Source organism: Podarcis cretensis (genome assembly GCF_951804945.1).
Source record: "Podarcis cretensis genome assembly, chromosome: 3".
Lineage (NCBI taxonomy): Eukaryota > Metazoa > Chordata > Lepidosauria > Squamata > Lacertidae > Podarcis > Podarcis cretensis.
The window spans coordinates 59,249,429-59,270,141 of record NC_137172.1 but is presented as its reverse complement, the minus strand read 5'-3'; the positions used below and the strand labels follow the sequence as shown (position 1 = coordinate 59,270,141).

The following is a 20,713-nucleotide window of genomic DNA, read 5'->3' as shown; positions in this document are numbered from 1 at the left end:
AGTTTCTTAAATATGCAAATACATTAATTTCCTTTCCTATAATTCCACTGATCTGTTTAAAGTATGTGGGTTCTGTGGTGGGATAATGAGCTGCTTGTGCGTTGAAACTCGATCCCTCAGAGCTCACTCAGTGTAGTGAAACCCTGCCTTGAGAGGAGCCCTTGAGCATGGCTCCCTCAGTCGCTGGTAGAATCTGACAGTGGGCGTTTGCGGAAGCGTTTCCAACATAAAAGCTGTTTCACAGACATGCGCCTCCTGGATTCCCTGCGTGACAGTTTCCGGCGGGGGGTGGGAGTTCTTAAGGGCTGTTCTGATACCTCCTCGCTGTTCCCACTGGAAGTATCCCAGAGCCTCCCCTCCGACTCCCTTTCCTTTGGAGCTCTCGCACTCCCCCTACTGGTTCCCTCTTCTGCTGAAGAAGAGGCTCTCCTATTCTCCTGAAGCCTTCTCACCACCTGTCCTTCCGATGGCAGTTCCCTGACATCCACCTCCCCCCCAGGGCCCCCTTCACCCCCTCCCGCCTCTTTTCTTACTGGCGGCGAGCACGGAAATCCCTGGAAGGAACTCCCCTCATCCTCCGAGGATTCAAACACTTCTAACCACGGCCTACCGCCTCTTTCCCCCTCTTCCTCTTCTTCGTCGGAATCTGTTTCCACCCCCACTTCCGACTCTGGGAACCCTTCAAATTCCCCTTCCTCATCTGTAGTCCCGAAGTGTTCCCTCCTAAACCTTGCCACTGGTTGTGGTTTACTTGGGAAACGCCGATGAAACGTTTCTATTAAAATCTCGTCTTTGACTTCCTCTGCCGGTACCCATGCGTTTTCTGACTCTTCCTCCCCCTCCCATTCTACCAAGTATTCCACCTGATTCCCCTTCCACCTGGAATCAATGATCCCTGCCACATCCATGTTGCGTTCTCTCTCTTCTATGACGGGTGTCCGGGTGACCTCCCTCTCATGTTCCCCCCACTCACACCCCTCTCTGTATGGCGACAGTAATGACCTGTGAAATACTGGATGCAATTTCATGTGACTGGGCAATCGGAGTTTGAATGCTACTGGGTTCACCTGCTGTATGACCTCAAAGGGTCCCAACCGTTTGGGTCTCAATTTCTTACACCCTCCCTTGAACGGCAGTCCTTGGGTGGATAGCCACACCCGGTTACCCACCCTTATGGTTTCGCCTTCCCTCCTATTTCTGTCAGCTTGCTTCTTATATTCTTCTTTGGCTTTCTCTAAGTTGAGTTGGAGCTGACGGTGGATCGCTTCCATCTCTTCAACAAAATTTTCCGCTGCAGGTACACTCCACCTTCCCCCGCCCTCTCCTGGAAACGCCCGAGGATGACACCCATAATTGGCTAGAAAGGGACTCATCCCTGTGGACACGTTCTCCGCGTTGTTGTAGGCAAATTCTGCCAGAGGTAACCAGTCCACCCAATCCGTTTCTCTGTCCTTTACATAACACCTCAGATATTGTTGCAAAACCCCGTTTGCCCTTTCTGCTTGCCCATTTGTTTCTGGGTGTCTGGCGGTGGAAAAACTTACCTCCACATGCAACATGCTCATTAGTTTCCTCCAGAACCTAGAAGTAAATTGTTTTCCTCTGTCGCTCAAAACCCTCAAGGGGGCGCCATGCAACCTAAAAATGTGCTCCACAAACAACCTTGCGGTTTCTTCCGCTGTCACTGCATGTGAACAAGCTATAAAGTGGCACATCTTAGTTAGTAGATCTACCACCACCATGACCGCGGTTTTCCCTTTGGATCTCGGTAGATCGGTCATGAAGTCTATGGATACCATCTCCCATGGCCTTTCTGGGGTGGGTAAGGGTTCTAATAACCCCGCTGGCGCCAACCTCTCTCCCTTTGCTCTTTGGCACCTGTCGCATCCCCTGACATACTCCCGCACGTCCTCCCGCACCTTGGGCCACCAAAACTCCCTGGTAACCAACCACATGGTTTTGTGCTGCCCGAAGTGCCCCGCCGTGGGGCTGTCATGCAACTGCTTAAGCACCCGCCCTCTTAGTTCCCCACCTGGTATGTAGAGCGCCCCTTTGTAATATAGTTTTCCGTTCTTTTCCTCAAACCCCCCTGCGTTCTCACCTGTCTCCCTGAGTTCCCTAAGTTTCTCTTGGGCATATTCATCGTTTTCAATACCCTCTACCAGTTCTCTTTGCCCCACCAATGCCGCCCCACAAACCCAGTGGTCCTCTGAGATGATATGTCTTTCTTCCGCCCCTCCTTCCCCCTCCAAGTACTCAGGCTTTCTGGAGAGAGCGTCCGCCCTGACATTCTCAGCCCCTGGCACGTAGCGAATCTCAAAATTGAACTTGGAGAACTCTTGCGCCCATCTTACTTGTCTCTGGTTCAACACTCGGGCTGTCCTCCAGTATTCTAGATTTTTGTGGTCTGTCCGCACTTGAACCTTGTGTTGCGCTCCAATCAACAGGTGTCTCCATCTCTTGAACGCTTCGTGGACAGCGAGTAATTCTCTGTCGTACACTGTATAATTCCTCTCAGACTTGTTCAATTTCCTCGAGAAGAAGGCACACGGCCTCCATTCCGACGTATTCGCTCCTGGCTGCAGAAGCACGGCCCCCACCGCTCTGTCAGACGCGTCGGTTTCCACCCTCATCGGCTGCTGCAGATCCACGTGTAAGAGTTGTTCTTCCGAAGCAAACGCCCTCTTTAAACTTTCGAAAGCTCGCTGCGCTTCTTCCGTCCAGACAAATTTCTTCTTACTGCTGAGACAATCCGTGATGGGGGCTGTTAAATGGGCGAAGTTCTTAATGAACTTCCGATAGAAGTTTCCGAACCCCAAAAACCTCTGCACATCTTTCTTAGTTTTCGGTGGCCTCCATTCCAGCACCGCTTGCACCTTGCTAGGATCCATGGCCAGCCCCTTGTCCGACAACCGGTACCCAAGGAATTCCACCTCCCTGGTGTGGAACTGACACTTCTCCAGTTTCACCCACAGCTGGTTTTCTTGCAGTTTGCTCAGTACTTCTCGCACATCTCGCACATGCTGCTCTTCATCCTCCGAGTACACCAGTACATCGTCCAAGAACGCAGCGCAGTTCTTGTACAGCAATGGTCCTAGTACGTGATTCATGAATGATTGAAATACTGCGGAACCCGCCTGGAGGCCGAAGGGCATAACGCAGTACTCAAATGCCCCCAAGGGGGTGAACATAGTGGTTTTCCACTCATCTCCCTTTCTCATACGTATCAGGTTATACGCCCCCCTCAGGTCCAGCTTGGTAAAAATCTTCCCTTTTCTCACCCGGGTCAGAATGTCATCGATTCTGGGCATAGGGAAGCTCACGGGTTCGGACACTGCGTTTAGGGCCCTGAAATCCACAATTAATCTCGGTTTGTCCGAGTTTTTTTTGTCTACAAAGAACACTGGACTACCCCCCACCGCTCGTGACTCCCTGATGAACCCACGCTTGAGGTTTTTGTCAATAAACTCCCTTAGCTCCTGCATTTCTCTGTCAGACATTGCATACACCTTGCCCACTGGCAATTGCGCCCCTGGAAGTAAGTTGATTTGGCAGTCAAAGGGTCTGTGCGGGGGTAGTTTATCTGCTTCCCTTTCGCTGAAGACGTCGGCAAAATCTGCATATTGTTGTGGTACCCTACCTTGTTCCATTGCTTCTATCTTTGCTAACGTGGCCTGAGTCCCTACTTGGCCCCCTCTTTCTGTGCAGTGTCCCATACAATGTGCTGACCCAAAGGAAACCACTCTCTGGTGCCATCCCACAAGCGGATCATGCAGCGCTAGCCAGCTCATCCCCAAAATGATGGGCGCTCCTCCCAACGTGGCTATATTAAACGCTATCCGTTCTGTGTGTCTTGCCACCCTCATTGTCATGGGGACAGTTTGCTGGTCTACTTCTCCCCCCAACAGCGCCCTCCCATCAATCGTGGTCACCTGCAGGGGATTTTTTAAAGGAATGGTTTGTATCTGATGGGCGGCTGCAAACTCCTTACTCATAAAGTTGCAGGAGCTGCCTGAGTCTAGTAACGCCTTCACTTTTAGTGGGTGTCCGTTTGCCAGCTCCAGCAATACCTCTATTACAAGAGCTGGTCTTGGGGGTTCTGGCGTGGGCACATTTACTGTTCCTTGGCCTGGCTGCTGTGCCCCGTCGGTGGCAGCCAGGCGTTGGCTTTTACTTGCTCCTTAGCTCCTTCTCCCTCCTCCCCAACAGCTCCCGCCATTCCTTGCCATTCCTTTCTTTGCGGACAAACTCTGGCAAAATGACCTGGCTGTTGGCAGAGAAAACATTTCTTGGCGCCTTTTCCCTCCTTCTTCCGCCCTTCACTGGGGTTTGAAATTGCGCGCGCGCGCGCTGTTCCGATTTCCATCGGCTCTGCTGGCAGAGAAGGCTGCTCTGGCATCTCTGGAATGCGGAAATCCCTCCAACGCTCCCCTTTCCCTTCCCGCTTCTCCAAGGCTCTGGCCTCCTGGCGTGAGCCTATGGCCAGCGCTGATTTAGTCAGAAGGTCCATAGACTCCGCCCTGGGCCCCCGGGAAAGTTCGTCTTTCACTGCCGAAGATAGTCCTTCTTCGAACAGCATTTGTATCGGTTCCGCTGACAAATCCCATCCTAATTTATGGATCAACATGGTGAACTCAGTCCAGTACTCACGGACAGATCGGTTCCCTTGTTTACACGCCATTAACTGCCTGCGCGCCACTCCCTGCTCGATCTCGCTGGAAAACATCAGATCCATGGCGCGAAAAAACTTCCTTGTGTCCCTTAGGGCTTCATTATTGGCTGCCATTAGTGGTCTCACCCAATCTCTGGCCGGGCCTTCGAGATGCCCAATCACAAAAGCAACCCTCGAATCCTCATCAGGAAAATCATCAAACTGCAGATTGAGGGCATATTGCATCTCAGTCCTGAAGGCTTGATAATTCCTGGGATCACCCCCAAACTTCTGCACCAGTCCTGGCACTTTCCTCGAGAGCTGGGCGGCTTTCCCCTTTTCTGCATCATGAGCCCTCCTCTCCTCCAACCTCGCCGTTTGCAGAGCTAACTGTACCTCCAACATCCTGTACCTTTCTTCCAGGCTAGGACCGGCTGCAGCTGCTCCCCCATCTCCGGCTCCGGCTGGGTTGCTCATGATGCCTCTCTTTGCACAAGCTGCTTTCAGGGACTGTCAGATTGCTGTGGTGGGATAATGAGCTGCTTGTGCGTTGAAACTCGATCCCTCAGAGCTCACTCAGTGTAGTGAAACCCTGCCTTGAGAGGAGCCCTTGAGCATGGCTCCCTCAGTCGCTGGTAGAATCTGACAGTGGGCGTTTGCGGAAGCGTTTCCAACATAAAAGCTGTTTCACAGACATGCGCCTCCTGGATTCCCTGCGTGACAGTTTCCGGCGGGGGGTGGGAGTTCTTAAGGGCTGTTCTGATACCTCCTCGCTGTTCCCACTGGAAGTATCCCAGAGCCTCCCCTCCGACTCCCTTTCCTTTGGAGCTCTCGCACTCCCCCTACTGGTTCCCTCTTCTGCTGAAGAAGAGGCTCTCCTATTCTCCTGAAGCCTTCTCACCACCTGTCCTTCCGATGGCAGTTCCCTGACAGGTTCATACATAGTGTTCCCCTGCATACAGAAGCTTATTGAAGGATAAGTCCCAGGCATGCAAAGAAATGGTGGTACAGAGCTATTTTTTCTTCCATTGTAGTGAATCGAGAAATCTGTGAGTGGTTGAGCATCAGTGTGTTGTAGTGCATGTGTTGCTCTGGATTGTCCTGATCATCAAATTCTACCATTTGTACGGTAATTTATTTTTTCCTCTTCTGTCAGTGCACAGGACCTATAAAAAGAATGCATGGGAAGAGACAATCCAGACATAGTCTGAGCTATCTGTGGAGTTTGGGACAGATAGTGACTCAAAGTTCTACCTTATTTTCAGTTTTTAGCAACCTCAAGGAATGTCTGTTATGGAACAGAGATAGGTGATATTTTAGGAGATACATGGATGAAATGAAACAGTATTTGCATATTAAAAAAGAAGTAATCAGTGCCACCCTTACTTAATTAGAGTAACATAAGCAAGAATCTTAAAGGAGGATGTTCATTCGTTTTTTTAAAAACCTCAACATATTTAAGCTTTACAGCTTAACTTTTCTTGAGGAATTAAAATGGTCTTTTTTCTCAGATTATCAATATTCCCACTGTGTCATAAATTCACTAACTTTATGCCAAAATATAGCAGATTTGAACAATTATGTTTTAAGAATAGATGGCTACAACAACCATAAAAGGGGCAATTTGGGGATTGGCTGGTTTTTACTCTAATGGGGTAGCAAAAGTATTCACTCTGCCATTTGTTACAATAAAATTTCTAGCCATCAGGGGCAGGGGAAAAAAACAATAATTTTATAGGCCTCATGCTTAATGACGCAGAGCATAAAATGAACCTGTTGGGCTTGACACTGCTCCTGTCATTTGACAGATTCCACTTGGATATGGGCAAAAGAAAACCTAGCAAAACACTCATTCCTAAATGGTATGGGCAGTTGCTTAATTTCCTGTCTGTCATACACAGGAAGAAAATTTATGTATTCTGTCTGGCCTGTCTTTCCCTCTTGGGAATCGCAAGTTCAATGTGAATAAATGTTGCTACCTGGCAGAGGTATGCTTACTGAATTCTGGTGTATGTTGATCAGCTTCCTGCTCTATTTGGCTCAGGACCTTGACGGCATGGCTATGATCTTGTCATTGAGATGGGGTACTTCTAGGAATTCATTTTCTGTCTTTCTGTACCTGCTGGTTTCATAAATTACCCTCCAGTGCCTCATTCCAGCCAGAAGCAGCCTGTCCTGTTTTGCTGCCTGAAGCAAAATGGGAAGGCGCTGCCATGTGTGCACACCCCCCACACCCCTCTTGCTACCCAACATTGAGACTGGTGTGGCAACTTGTAGAGCAATGTCTCTTGCTTTTATTGGCTTATGACAGTTGCACTGTGCTTGGCCCTGCAAATGGCTGGCCTGCCCTCCAGCCTCAGAGATCGCCATGACTAGACTGGCTCTGGCAGATAGCTGCTAACTGATTGGAACCAACACTGAGCTTGCTTGATCCTGCAATAAGTTTGAGACGTGCTGTGAGAGAACTTGGCTCTTGAGGTTGGCTACCACAGAGACAGTCTCCCAGAATGACCCAGCCTGACTGCACCATCCCTATCACCTCTATGTGACACAGTAAGAGCAATCTGGCACAGAACATCCTGGCTGGATCAAATGTCTTTGAGGCTAGCCGAGTGGGGCTGAAGCAAGATGTGCTTGTGGATCCCATGTTAGTGGCCTGAGCTTAACAGGCAGGAATTATTTGTAGCACATCTTCCTTTCATCTCTGCCCCAAGCTCCTTGCCCAGTGCCATGGATGCCTGCTGCACTGGGAGAGCTTTCCCTCGTCCTAGCCATCAGTCTCACCAGACATTATGACCCTACATTAACATGAAGAGTTATCTCCATCTCCACCACCTAGATGATGACTGAGTGCCTGGTTGATCAAGGCTATGTTGCATGTAGCCCAGCAACTGCTGAGAAATTGCTGGTGGTTGTCGGAGCAGTTGTGAGAGGCCTCTTTTCTGTGCAGGTATTGGGCATGGATTCCCAGCCCTGCAAGCACTGGAACTGGCCTCAACTCCTTTGCCCTCTGTCTGTGCCCACCATAAAGGATGCTGCTGCCGTCCCACATATAGGCAAGGAGAGAACAGCTACCTGTGCATATATGTGAGAGACCAGAGGTCTCCCACTTAGGACAAAAACTTGGTGGTGATAGTGCTGCTACTGTGTGCTATTATTCCGAGCTAAATATATACAGCTAAACTCTGGCAGTACTAAAGGCCATATAGTAGCAAAAGACCACAAACTGCTGTCAAAGAACATATTTGGGAAGTAGTGTGATGGAAAATATCTATCCTTTGCCACAAAGAGAAAAATTAGACCAAACATAGTTCTCTGGAGTAGTTCCTCCTGAATTAAGTCACTGTTTTATTTGTAAGATGTCTGAGAGATACCAGCTGGAATAGCAATTTAATCCATGTTATCCAGTTCTGTATTGTATTTTAATTAATGCTATCCAGTAGTCCATTCTAGTGAAACTAGATTGCAGTAGCTAAAATCTATCGACTAGTTAAGGAAAATTGCTTTATGCATAACTATCTTGCACACAAATTCCACTTCCTTTGGTTTTTCCTTTTTAAAAGAAAGAAAGAAAAAGAACGAAAGAAAGAGAAAGAATAAGCAATTCACCATCAAGCTTTTTCCATATTTTCTGAGAAGTCACATTGGGAAGAAGTTTGATAGTGAGGGAAAATTGAAGTCTAGAGACACACACACACACAGAGAGAGAGAGAGAGAGAGAGAGAGAGAGAGAGAGAGCAGCAGGGGGAGGGGGAGGCAGAAACAGAAGACATAAACCAGGACCCTGCCCTGAGACACAAAAAAAAGGTGAAGAGGGCAAGAGGTTCTAGGTGGAAAAAAATCTTTAAATTTAAAAAGGATTCCCCTCTCTGAGGAGGCTGGTCTGAGTACACAGTCAATCAATACTGTACAGTGGTACCTCGGGTTAAGAACTTAATTCTGGAGGTCTGTTCTTAACCTGAAACTGTTCTTAACCTGAAGCACCACTTTAGCTAATGGGGCCTCCTGCTGCTGCTTTGCGGCCGGAGCACGGTTTCTGTTCTCATCTTGAAGCAAAGTTCTTAACCCGAGGTAATATTTCTGGGTTAGTGGAGTCTGTAACCTGAAGCGTCTGTAACCTGAGGTACCACTGTATGTGTTGTCTCAGAGCAAGGATGGGGAAATTGTGATCAGATGTGACTATATTGGTCATGCTGGCTGAGGCTGATGGGAGTTGAAGTCCAACAACACCTGGATGGTTGCAGATTCCCCATTCTGCTCTGCCTTAGAGCATCTATTAATTGATGCTTTAATGTAGATGTTGTCACAACACACCACACATTTAAGGCACATGTCTTTCCTCAAAGAATCCTGAGAACAGTAGCTTAAGGGTGCTGGGAACTGTAGCTCTGTGAGGGGTAAACTACAGTTCCTCTCTACAATACCATCTCATTTTGTAATGTTATAATCGGGTCACTATGATGTCATGCCATGATGTTCATGAAGGTTTCCCATGGTGCGCAAACTCTGAGCTTTTTTAAAAAGTCAGTCTCTAGTCCTCCTAGAAAGAAAGTGATGGGGCAAAATGTGCAGGTACTGTCTAAGAAAGCTATTTCTGTGGAATGAGAATTGTGCATATTTTTCCTGGTACTGAATAATGCCCCCTGTTTGTTATGAGAAAGCAACAGCATCAGTGTGTGTGTGTGTGTGTGTGTGTGTGTGTGTGTGAGAGAGAGAGAGAGAGAGAGAGAGAGAGAGAGACAGCCATAATCAAGACCAGCAGGACATAGCTGACTTCCCAGATACAGCATGCTTGTATCGTACGAGAGGTTTAAAAACATCCAATCACTTTCTACACTCCATATATAATATGTAAGCCCTGCCTGTAACCCCATCACCTTTTTTTCTAAACTAAAAATTCCTAGCACTTTAGCATATTATTATACAAGAAAGGAATCCTGCTCTCTGGTCATTTTGCTTGCTCTTTCTGGCATCTTTTCTAGATAGACAATATTCTTTTGGAGATGGGGCCACCAAAGCAGTTTGCTTAGAATGTAAGTATGGCCACATCATAGACCTGTATAATGGCCATAATTATATTCTGGCAATTTTATTACGTTCCTTATAATTGCTAGCATGGGATTTACCTTCTGCACCTTTTTCACACTGAGTTCACTATTTAACTGAGGCGTCCATGTGATTGCAAGGTATTTTCATGGCTAGTCACCACCATTTCTGATTATGTTGTAAATATTCTAATAAGGAAGAAAAAAGCATGGCACGATGTCCAGGACAAGGTTCAGCAACATCTCACTCATCTAGGCCAATGCAGGGGGAGTTTGTACACATAGGCACACAAACACACACGCTTAACAGGAGCACAGGATGTAGTTTAGCCTAGCATACCCTCTGCATGATTGGCAATAGCTGCTTGCATGAGAAACGGCCTAAATACCTTTCAAAAGCTTAGTAAGCTCTTAATTTCCAAGCTGCTTTTCCATTATGAGGATTAAGTAGTGATGAAGTCTCTGGTATGTGGTTGCTGAAAATTCTATGTACATCTGGAATTCCAAGTGTCAGTTAACCAAAGTCCACTGGAAACCGAAATAAAAGTGACTGAAACTTCTGGTGTTATGGCATTACAGCTGAGGACTCATAGGAGTAGTACACATGTATATGTATGTGCATATGTATATACAATTTTTAATTATGAATTTTGGGGGATCTTAGAGGTGTCACTAAAAACCCACAGGCCATGGATCAACTATCTCTAGTTTAGACTCTACAATGCAATCTCCAGAATCGGAACTTTTAAGTATTCAAACTGAGTTCCAGGGGGCTTGGTAAGAATTAAACACATTTAAGTATTATGAGTTGCTACAATAATGATGACAATAATAACTGCTTTAGCCTTAAGAGTTACTAATTTAAAACTGTGTATGCGTATGTGTTTCTAAAATGCTGGTATCCTGCCTTGAACCTTTTGGAAGAGGAGGGATATAAAGGCTTTCTATTTTTAAAAAAATACATAATGGAGGAAAATAATTAAGTTGCACTTATGAATATTACATTAGTTCAAACATATGCTCTGTTGTCTACTCGGTGTAAGTAGTGCTGTCCTAAGGAAATGGAGCAAAGTGGAAGAGGGGTGCAGAAGGGAAAGGGGAAAGAAAATATTTCAAAAGCAAGGCTCAAGGCCTCTTTCCCAAGTTCCTGATGCTTGTGAGCTGTACCACCCATTAAGCTTATGCCCTGAGAAGAGGCGTGTCCTAGACTGTTTAGCTTGTAGGGTGCTTTCCCCAGGCACAGCACATTCCTTAGCTCAGCTCCCTCTTGCCTGTTTTGACTGAATGCCAGAGCTTTCTGATCTTATCTACAGTTATCTGCTTTCCTCAAAACAAGGTTCAGAACCCTGCCATTATTTTACATGAAAGGGTCTGCATTAATCTGATTGGCATCTTAGAAAGAGTTTACTATTATTTATTTATTTATTTTATTCACATTGAGCCAGGGCTCTGTTCCCCACCCCCCTTGGTTTTAGGATGCCCAAAGGAAGTTCAAATCTATTTAGATTTCCCTTTGACCTAAAAAGAAAAGAAGTTATTCTTAGCAAGTAAACTCTGTCACTCTTGTCAGGGTTGTGAAGTACCCATAAGCAACAGATTAGAAACACTTTAGGGTTATCAAGACAAGATTCCCCTCCGTTCATTAGAGAACTCCAAACAAGGGGTGGTATTCAACTAAATTTTACTCAGAGGAGACCCATCAAAATGAATGAGAATGGGTTAGATCTATTAATTCCATTGGGTTTACTCTGAGTATCTGAAAGCCACCCAAGCTATGTAGCATATGCGGATGAATTCACACATGCAATCTGAGATTGAATTTGTGTGGTACTCCTCAAAATACAGGCAGGCCTGTGCCTGGATACAGCGTTGCTTAAAATTGCATTGCTTAAAATTAACACATAGTGGGCAACAGCACGCAGAAGCCCACAACTGTGTGTGTAAACCCACCTATCACTTGGTATAACTACTTTAACATTTTACTGTGGAACTTACACCTGACCATGAGCTTGAATGTTTAGAAACACAAAGGCCATCGCCCAAAAGAGAAGTGCTGTAAAATGTTATCTGCATGTAAGCAGTGCAACATGTATGAGGAAGAGCAGGATCAAGCCATCCTCCTCCTATTTTCTACCCAAGCACATTAAGCGTAGCATCAGCATGATGACTTCCCAGAGTGGTTTAACAAACAGCCCACTTTCCAGGGAACTCTGGGAATTGCAGTTTTGCAAGGGGAATAGGGGTCTCTGCACCATTAACAAAATACAGTTCCCAGGATTTCTTGGGGGAAAGCCATGGCTGCTTAAAGTCTCCTAATAGTGCTTTGAATGTGTGGTGAAGATGAACCTGCACAAGAAGAAAGCTTGCAAAAGTGGATTCCTTTATCATGTGCATGATTTGTGCTCATGTAGGCTCTGGGCCACTGTTAGGCTGAATGCACATAGGTGCAACTGGGAGCAGAGATGTGGTTGAAGGGAAAAGGATTAATAACCTTCAGCATAGCTACCTCTCCACACCCCCTTCCCCAGTTTACTTGTCAATTGCACCAGCCATGCCTGGGCCTCAATTTCTGGCTTTCCCTCCCTGCTGTCTGGCACTGTGCAAGAGCCAGGTGTCCTTCAGAGAGAGGCGTTCTGGGCACGGTGGCCAATGAGACTGCCTGTGTTTAAATGTCTTGAATGGGTGCATGGTTGTGTCGACCAGAGAGATAAGGGGCCTGGAGGTGCAAATTTGTCAGCTGCCTCATTTTGCTTCATGACAGAGCCAGCCCTGAGCCCTGCTACTCCGTGTTGCTCTCTGCCCTAAATCTTCCCCTTGCCAAAGCAGCTTTCCCCCAAAAAAGAGCTGTCGGATTTTGGTTACAAGCAAAAGGATGTAGCTTGCAGTCAAATGCTCACATGCTGAAGCACACGACACACAGCTATCATACAGCAACTGCATCCAGAAGCGGATCACAATTCAGAGTCAACAGAAATGGCTCTCCAGTTTTCCATGCCTGGCAGTACTGGCTTGCACGTGCAATGATATTTTTTAATAGGCTTTCTATTCTGCCAACATTTCCTTTTCATCCATCTCCTACAAAATCTGATATGGGGACATTACGAGAAAATGGCTCTCCCTCGGTAAGAAAAGTCACTTGCGTGGATTTTCTCTTATGCAGGTTTAATCAGATTGGCTAACACAAACAGTGAGACCGTAATTCTTTTCTATAATAATTCAATAATGCAAAATTCTTTTTTAAGGGGGGGAGAGAAGCGGAGCCAAGTATATACTTGAACTTTTGCTTTGTAGCGTACTGGTGACCTTGGTGTAAAATTGAATATTCTGGAACTCCGAATCACAGAGTGGAACACTTTATGTCGTCCTCACTCAGATTCACCTCCTCACTTTCTCTCTCTGTCTCTCTCTCTTTGTGGGTAAGAAGCGGGTGCCAAGTAGAATTAATGCCACTCAAAGTACAGGGAAGTGGGGGCAGAAAATGTTTGAAGGGAAACAGATGTAAAGCTACTCTCCTCTATAGCCCAGCCATTCCCCCTTCACTTTGAGTGGCATCCTCTCTTTAAAATAAAGGAGATAGAGAGTGAGAACTACACACACTGTATCAGTTTCACAAGGGTCTGGCAAAGAATGCAAAGTTTCTAGACAAAAAAAAAAAAGGTCTGTAAACATTAAGGGGTGAGGAGGTACTATTTACAGGCTCAGCACATTGTCTTGCAACATGTTATTTTGCACACAGTGCAAGAGCAAGCAGCATGAAAACGGTTTTTATGAATGGATCCATTTGCATTAGACTCCTGCTGACTGGAGATACAAGCATGTTGCAGAACAGGATATGCAAGTCTTTTCCTAATGTCAACACTCAGGAGTTTTGATTGGCTAAACTGTCAGATTCCAATTCCTCCTTGGTTAAATCCTCACAGTTATTTTTGCTTCGGGGGTTTATCTAAATTCCAAATAATAGACTTTCTGCACTACAGCTACTGGCTATTTTGCTAAAGCTGAATATCTATTTATATTGCAGCGAAAGATTCCAGGGAATATTTCACGTTCAAATATGACATGGGGAGAAAAATTGAACGGTTAACTGCTAACTAGAGAAAGAAGACTTGATGAAAAGGTACATGCATTTTTACTGCTGCTGCCTTACTACTTCCTTAGTCTATAAAGCTCTTCACTTAAGGCAGGAGGGAACCTCTGGCCTGGAAGCCAAATGCGGCCCTCTATACCTCTCATAGGTGCCAACTCCCTGGGGCCCTGGGTGCTAGAGGACCCACCAAATTCCCCATGAAGGGGCCAGGCACCCACAAATTTCGGTGCCAGGGGCATGCACGTTGCATGGCTCCCATGGCCTTGGGCACCCACAGTCGCAGGGCAAAGCTTGCACCCAACACCTGTCTATCTGGCCCCTGGAACTCTCCCCAGGCCAGACAACTCACTAGAGCTGTTTTTGCCTCATATGTTTTTGCCTGGCTGGAACTTGTCCTTGAACTCTGATAATGCCTCTTGCTTGCCTGGATGGAGGATAGAGAGAGTGGAGTGCATGTATAAAAGGTAAACATTACATGTGTTGCTCCACCCACTTTTGCCTCTAGCCCCACCCACTACTAGCAAAGTGCCCTTGGAGAGTTACCTGGAAAGCAATGTGTCCCTCAGGCTGAAAAAGGGTTTTCCCCAGCTTAAAAATATGCCCTCTGCCAGCAACTATTTTCCTGTTTTATTTACCCCTTGATGTCCTGGTGCTACTCATGGAAGGTGTGCTTCTTCTTTCCAGGCTATTATTTGAGTCAGCTTAATGATTTACCTTTTTTGAGCAAAACTGAATATTCACACAGTGCGTTTCCCTCCCCTGGTTTTAAAAAAAGAAAATAAAAGAAAGTCCTCATACTACAGGACAGGGACCCATACAACAGAATTAATACTGAGAAGGTACTCTTGAGACAAGAAATTAAGTTTATACATCTTCATAATACAGTCACACCCCATAGGTTGAATACTTCTTTTGATTTGGGCTGTTTCTTGTAGTACCTCTTTAAGAAACCCTTGGTGTTTCACAGCCTCTACTCATAAATGTCCCCTAGTGGGCTTCCTCTGTTTTCCGCTAGCCAGCACACAGCAGTTGCCTCTGCTTGTACCCAATGTGGGACCTTGTTAACTTCACAGGGTGAGTCAGCCTGCTCACGGTCTGGAAAAGTTTACACTATATTGCTTGGCTTGGGCTGCTACCATTTTCTTTTATATTGTCAGCTGAGTAAGAAGTTTCTCTTGGAAACTGGGATCACTGGGCTCCAGCCCTGTTTGCTACAGCTGCTCTGCCATCTCCCTTGCGTCAAAGATAATGAAAATATATCATAAATTCTAATACTGTACTCATTTACTCATTTTGATGGTTCTGGAGTACCGCTTGCATGTACTGTATGCCTTGTAATAGCGGGTACATTGTGACAAATACATTCGTTGTACTTTGCTTGCCATATTTTGTGTCTTTGTATGCTGGCCTGAACCTGTTTTTTCTGTTTGTGTATGTTCCTATACAGTCGGTTCCTTATTTATGTGCTATAAGAGAACCTAGCAAAGAAGGGTCAGTCATTTTGATTACGTCACAGCTGAGGATATATTTTCATTTTATTCTTTTTTTTAGTTTGCGTATATAAGCAAACAAATATTTTGAATTTCCGATGATTTCCTATAAATACAACAGATGTAAACTAGAACACAGATGGAATCTGAATAATGATATTTAAGTTTTCACATCTTAGGCTTTGCATCTGAATGTATTGTTGTTATTTAGTCGTTTAGTCGTGTCCGACTATTCGTGACCCCATGGACCAGAGCACGCCAGGCCCTCCTGTCTTCCACTGCCTCCCACAGTTTGGTCAGACTCATGTTTGTATATCATGAATGTATATCAAGGTTCTTTTTCTAACACAGACTTTTCTCAATAGTATTTATTTTTAGTTCGTTTTATACATAGGTAATGCTGGCACTAAGGTCCATTTGCCTCTCTCAGAAAAATGAAAGAAAATATACCCAATATAAAAACCCTTTCTGTATCCGCCTTTTGATCAAACACACCTTTCTTCTTACACTAGCAGACCTTTTCACTTGCTCTCAGTCACAAGTGCATATAGAAAGGCTTTGTGAGATTCTGAACATCATTCTGCTTGACAGAAAGTGGTAACCATCAAAATATTATAGCCAAGAGATGGAACAGTTGGCCAATTCAACTACAAAGTACATTCTTATACACAATTAGTTGAGAGTAACTCTCATTAAACCAAATGTCAGATACTGGAACAAAGTCCTTTTCTGGCTCTATAAGCTGTATAATGGACCTTGTATAGGCTTACCTTATGACCACTCACCCTAAGTACCCAAATATGTCTCAGACATTTGGGATATAATACCCAAGGAGCATCAGCTGGGCTTTTTTTTAAATGACGCAGCAGGCACTAATCACTTGGTATGGAGGGAGATAATTAACCTTGCCTACAAATTGAATGTGTGCTTCTAGCCCACTCACAAGGCAGTTAATAGAAGTTCTGTTTATTTTCTTTGCTAAGCTCAAATACCTTAAAGGTAAAGGTAAAGGGACCCCTGACCATTAGGTCCAGTTGTGACCGACCCTGGGGTTGCGGTGCTCATCTCACTTTATTGGCCGAGGGAGCCGGCGTACAGCTTCCAGGTCATGTGGCCAGCATGACTAAGCCGCTTCTGGCGAACCAGAGCAACACACGGAAACACTGTTTACCTTTCCGCCGGAGCGGTACCTATTTATCTACTTGCACTTTGTGTTTGTTTTTTTAAATAATATTTATTACTTTTAGAACTTACAAAAAAGAAAAAGAAGAAAAAAAGAAAAAAGGGGGGGGAACAACAAAGGAAAAATCCAATACTATACAATATATAATATAAACAATACAAAACACAACATTAACCTAAACAAAACAAAACAAAAACAATTTAAAAACATACATTGTACTATTTCAGTAGTCTATCTTTCATACCCTTGTTTCATCGACCTCCTCTCACCTCCCTTTTTGTATTCCACTTCTATTAATTGTTTTAGCAATTCCTTTCCATCTTTCTCTATTTTCTGTCATATAAATATCTTAACTTAATTTTACCCTTATTTTCCATTAATACTATAATGCTTATTTATGCTTAACTCCTTATAACATTTCAACTAAAGCCATAAGATTTCATTCCAACATTTTTCTAACACTCAGTAATTTTACAATATTTCTATTTCTGAAAATAAACTTTAAAACTTTTTCCAATCTTCTTCCACCATCTCTTCTCCCTGGTCTCGGATACTGCCAGTCATTTGTCAATTCCAAATAGTCCATCAACCTGGTGATCTTCTGTCCGAGGCTCTTAACCCTTTTCCAAGTCCCTTCTGTAGGTCTTCTTCATATTTATACATGCACTTTACTTTGTCTTCTACTGATCTTGTTCTTATTTTCCTTCCTTTGATACTGAAGAGCAGATCTCGGGGAAGCTCCAACCTAGCAATGCTTTTATTCCTTCTCGACAGGTCAACCAAATCTCCATGGTTAAATCTAAAATCCATAAGGTATTTCAGGACATGTTTCAAAATTCCTCCAAATCCAAAGGCCCCCACAGCTCCAATCTCCTCATGACCCAAATCCAAATCCCAAAAGTCAGCGAATCCCTGCATGAAGGGATCTGTCCAACTTTCCTTCTCCAGTCCAGGCAGGGCTCCGATCCTCAAAAGCTGACTTTTTCTAAAATCAATCATAAAAGGCCTCAACTTATAGTCCTCAATTTGCCTCTGTAAGGCTGGGACTCCCACTTGTATTACTTTAGGTTCAACAACAGCAACTTTCTCCTTCGCCTTCTCAACAATTTGCCCTGTCAAAGTAGATTCCTGTATCAGATCCTGAATAATTTCTGTATTGATAGCCACTTTTTGTCCCAAGTTATCAATTTTAGTAGTCTTGACATCTGTCTTCTTGTGGAGTTGTTCCAACGAGTGACTTATCTTGCATAATGCAATCACTAAAGCTTCTTCTGTCGACATTCTCAAATAGTCCAAGGTCAATCCCTGATTCTCACAGTCTCTTATCTTGCAGCTGGTTCCCCCAGCTCAGCTCTTATAACAGTTTCAAAAGCTCCCTCTAGAGGGAAACAGTTTCTATCTGTGTCAATCCTTTTAAGCACAGTTCAAACAGTAAATATAGTTTCAATTTTCAGTTACTTTTCCTCCTTTTTAAACGCAGAAGAGGACAATGGAAACAATATATTTCTCTTATTTAGCTAACTGTCAAGATACGTTCTATTCACAGCCAATGAACTTCAAAACGTCAATCTTACTGGCAGAACCCTTTCCAGGTTCAGAGCAGTGGTGATTTAATTTTCAACACTCTCTCCTGCAGGCTTGCGTGATCCATAATTTCCCCCCTCTTCTCCTGCTTCCAAGGGGGGTTTAATAGTTTTAATCGATGGAAGTTTAATCCTTTGCAGAAGACTTTCCAAGACCTTAGCTTGCAGCGTCTTTGCTTCAATCTATTTACAAAAGGGGAAGGCGGACTTCCTGTTTAAAACCTTCCCGTTTCAGTGCCAAATTAAGACATTTATAGATCCAATTTTCTGTTCTACTCACAGTTAGTTGTTTAAAATCGAATTGTCCACAGGAAAAAGTCAGCGCTCTCCGGCAACAGCAATGCAGCTTCACTCCGTGAAAGAAGCAATCAATTCGAAGCACCGCGCCACTCACCCCACGTCGCTCCGGATCCCCGAAACCGGGTCTCCCCGCGAGTAGGGGAGGCGCAAAAGGTGCCAGCCGAATCCCAGGTTCACAGGCTTCTCCCGCCTGTGATTTTTAGTGGGTCTCCGCCTTCGCCGTGGCAGTCAGACCCTGTTTCCACGGAGTAAATTCCTCCCGATCAGAGGAATTCCGCCATTGCCAGAGGTGCTAACCCGGAAGTCCTATCTACTTGCACTTTGATGTGCTTTTGAACTGCTAGGTTGGCAGGAGCAGGGACCGAGCAACAGGAGCTCACCCCGTCGCGGGGATTCGAACTGCCAACCTTCTGATCAACAAGTCCTAGGCTCTGTGGTTTAACCCATAGCGCCACCTGCGTCCCAGTAAATACCTTAAAAAGGTAAAGGTACCCCTGCCCGTACGGGCCAGTCTTGCCAGACTCTAGGGTTGTGCGTTCATCTCACTTAAGAGGCCGGGAGCCAGCGCTGTCCGCAGACACTTCCGGGTCACGTGGCCAGCGTGACAAGCTGCATCTGGCGAGCCAGCGCAGCACACAGAACGCCATTTACCTTCCCGCTGGTAAGCGGTCCCTATTTATCTACTTGCACCCGAAGGTGCTTTCGAACTGCTAGGTTGGCAGGCGCTGGGACCAAATGACGGGAGCGCACCCCGCCACGGGGATTCGAACCGCCAACCATACGATCGGCAAGTCCTAGGCACTGAGGTTTTACCCACAGCGCCACCCACGTCCCTCAGTAGATACCTTACTGAACATCAAAATCCCTCTAAACTACTCATCAACACTTGTTGATGCTCTATAATAATTGAAGGATTGTTTTGCATTTGCTACACTTGTGGTTTCATTTAAGAATCAGCAGAGGATTTTTTTTTTTGGGGGGGGGGTGTTACATTTTATTCTATATTTTACTTCCAAGAGCAGAAAGATCTGAAATTTCTAATTCGGTTCATGGCTTATATTGCATGGTGTACATAAATGAACATTGGCAGCCTAAATCTGTAGTTAGAACTATTTGAAAAATTTGTATAGGCTGAAATAGGAACTTCAGAACATTCCGTCAGCATCTGGCATCTTCCTTGGGAGTGTCATGAAGTGTGATTGCCTTAAGGACTTGGCAAGCAATTCCACGGCCCCAGCGTACTTTATGGCATGTGTAGGAGCCTGAGAACAAGTTAATTATTCAGCATCTGTATAGTCATCCCTAGCAAAAGTCTTTAAGGCATATTTTCTCCTGCTTTTCTCCATGTGTTGGTCAATCTTTCCACAAGCCTAAATAATCTTGTGGTTTAAAACACGAACATTTCTGTATGTGTGTCTGTGATATCATATCTAACTTACCTTCCAGACTTATTTTTTTAATCTCTCCTGACTGAATCTAATTCTGAAATTCCCAGACTCAATCTATTTCTGTATTTTCTCGTGATTTCTGTGACTGCCATGGAATTACCCTCTGTCTAAAAGCTTTGGTTTTGGTTTTCACCTCCCCAATGAAAGATATCCTTGGGAAATTCCATTAGCTCTTGTTTCAGTTTGTACCAAATGTTTGACTTATCATGGAACATCCATCGCCTACCCAATAAATCTGGGCTGCCTCAGAGTAGCATAAAGACCTAGATTTACTAACCCTCTTTTGTAATTTGGCAGTGCATCTACTTTTATTGTTGATGCTTTACTCTTCAGGCATTATCCTGCCCATTCAATAATGCTTATTATTTTTGCCAACTTCTTAATTCTCTGTAAGCAACTTTGCCTCTAAATATCATAGTTACATTTCTGAATGACCAGATTTAGTTTCCAGCATCTCCAATTAAAAAGGTTTTACCTCGTCCATCCTTCCAAGTACTTTTGACTGAGTCATTCTCCCAGAGGCAGTTGGCAGAAGAGTTGCTAGAAAGTGAGAAGGATCAGTTATTAAGTGCTGAGTCTTTTGCCTGACACTCAGAGATCCACTGCCAATCAGACATTTTGCTGGCCTAAGACATTTTGCTGCCTGAAGCAAGAGGTGACATGATGCCCAACCCCATTCCACATACAGAAGACAACTGGACTGAAAGTGTAACTTCAGTACTGGTGACAATACAGTATCTACCACATAATGGGGAACAGACAACTTTAGGAGGCACAGAGTACACCATATGATGGCACTCACAGCTCTACCATCCAACACTTCCCCATTTGCTACCTGAAGCTGCTGTCTCTGTCTGCCTAAGGTGCATACACACCATGCATTTAAAGAACACCCCGCTACTATGCCCCAAAGACACTGGACACTG

At 44.9% G+C, this 20,713-nt stretch overlaps 1 long non-coding RNA gene across 2 annotated transcripts in view; it reads right to left on the bottom strand.

Annotated features, from left to right (window-relative positions):
- LOC307213570 overlaps window positions 1-20,713 on the bottom strand; it is a 77,690-nt gene that overhangs the window by 40,100 nt on the left and 16,877 nt on the right. For both annotated transcript variants that reach the window (XR_013837566.1, XR_013837567.1), the window contains exon 3: window positions 20,263-20,327. This is a non-coding gene — a long non-coding RNA (uncharacterized lncRNA). The remainder of the gene's footprint in view (window positions 1-20,262; window positions 20,328-20,713) is intronic.